Source organism: Macaca nemestrina, chromosome X, assembly GCF_043159975.1.
Source record: "Macaca nemestrina isolate mMacNem1 chromosome X, mMacNem.hap1, whole genome shotgun sequence".
Lineage (NCBI taxonomy): Eukaryota > Metazoa > Chordata > Mammalia > Primates > Cercopithecidae > Macaca > Macaca nemestrina.
In genome coordinates this window covers 66,646,279-66,648,342 of record NC_092145.1, presented here as the reverse complement: position 1 = coordinate 66,648,342, position 2,064 = coordinate 66,646,279, and the positions used below count along the sequence as shown (strand labels likewise).

At 36.5% G+C, this 2,064-nt stretch overlaps 1 pseudogene; it reads right to left on the bottom strand.

Annotated features, from left to right (window-relative positions):
* Window positions 1-841: 841 nt before the first annotated feature.
* Window positions 842-1,825, bottom strand: LOC105488002 (F-actin-capping protein subunit alpha-1 pseudogene; annotated as a pseudogene).
* Window positions 1,826-2,064: the final 239 nt, after the last annotated feature.

The window sequence follows — 2,064 nt, the reverse complement described above, 5'->3', positions numbered from 1 at the left end:
AGTGTTTCCTTAAATAACAGGTTACAACAGAAAGACACTGCCTAGAAGTTATCCTTTTCACTTTGGTTCATTTTAAGTTTTTATGACTTACATAGATGTTTAATTCATTTGCTTATAGTACAATCCTGCCATAAAGTATTAAAGCACAAGATACCTAGTATTCCTTCAACATCTGCATTTTTCAAGTTTTATACTCTATATCCACAGTATGTCAGCAGTTCCTGAATGTTTAAAAAAATGGGTAAAATGCTTCTAAAAATGCAGACGTCTATAACTACAATGGTACTAAGATGGGAAGGAGACAATGTTTGAAGGGATAAAAGCAAACATGTTCATGTGCAGGGAATGTGGTTCAAGTGTTTGGATTTAAAAACAAGTTCTGCAGAGAAGCTGACACTTCCTTTGCCCTCCAAAAGAGACCTGAAAAGTTCCAATCCAAACTTTGGAAAATTACAGTTATAAGATGCAATAAATGATGATCAAAGCAGTCAGAAGGAGAAGGATGAATGTGTCCATTTAGCTATAGATTGTAGCATAGCCTCTTTAGGTGTTGATGGATCAGTAAAAACCAGTGAAGTACCAGAAGTGGTTGGAAGGATAGAGGTAGAAAGTAATGACCATAATACCTTGTCTAAATCAGTACAGGGCTTCATGGCTAGGAAACTGTTTTAAACAGTAAAATGTCATTAGGATAGATTTCTCTCTCACCAACATTAAATGTGGCAGAATTAACAACAATAAAAAAAAAGGTTTACACATAGATATAGCAATAACAGAAAACTACAAGGCAGAGAACACAAAAGAATCAAGACAGTGCTATAGGTTCAACAGTATTCCATGAGGCCAGAAAACCAGTTAACTTTGAAAGCCCTAGCAAAATATCACTCTTGTTTATAAATCACTTATTTATCATATGACTACACATTGAATCTTTGTCTTTCCACATACTGAAGAATCCTACATTCAGCCTTTAAGCATTCTGCATTTCTTGGCCAATCTTGTAGCTGACTATCTTGTTCCAGTCGATTTTGGTGCAGGTAACTGGAAGCTGCAAGCACAAGGCCTTGAGCATGGTATCTGACACTGTTTGATAGTTTTCACCAATTGCTGTCTGATACTCATTTTCTGCATTCTCTATGATTTTAATAAACTCCTTTGCAGTTTGGGCTTCATTCGAAACAGTTAGTGAATCCTGTACATCTTTATGACTAACCAACTGAACACTGCCAACTTCATAATAGTGAACCTGAATCTTAAGCACTCCAACCACCTGGGTTGTAGGTGGTGTGATGGTGAACTTCCACTCTGATCTCCAACGACCATTCCAAAAGTTTTTAGGCTGAAACTAGTGGCTTTCAATATGTGCAGTAATAGTCTGTTGTCCATTAATAGTTTTAGCATAGACAATACAGAAACCGTTGGAATAATGGTCTTTCACATTGGCTCTTAAAACACCATCACAGGATTCTCTCCAAGATTTCAGACCTCCATCTAATTCCTCTGGATGGGGTCACTGCTTCTTTCCATAAGTGATCAAATTTAAAGGAAATTTTGTTTCTTGATCTAAAAATCTGCTATTACCCAGATTACTGTGCTCGGTAATTAAGACCTGATCTTCATATCCTTCTATCTTCACAGGCTTGAATTGATCCATGTTATACGAGGCAAATGCATGTGCTACCCCTCCCCTGAGGAGACTGTCATTATTAAGTAGTAGCTGAATATCATTGAATACTTCACTAAATTCTTCTGGGGGTGCATGAGTGATGAATTTAGCAGCTATGCCTACCTTCTCATCAGACACACAGTCATCAAAGTCGGCCATCTTGGGCTGTTCTAAGACCTTTTTTTTTACACTTTCAAAATGATAACCTGTTTTATTACCCTAGGTAATTGTCAGCTAAATAGCCACAAATTTTTATATTGAAGAAAATAACCCTTAGGTGAAAATGTGATAACAAAAATTTACATCTCAAAGTAAAGAGAAAAAGTCTGGTGCGCTAGAGGGAAATCGAAACCAGCTTAATTGCCAGTTAAACATAAAATAGAAATCTATCATAAAGG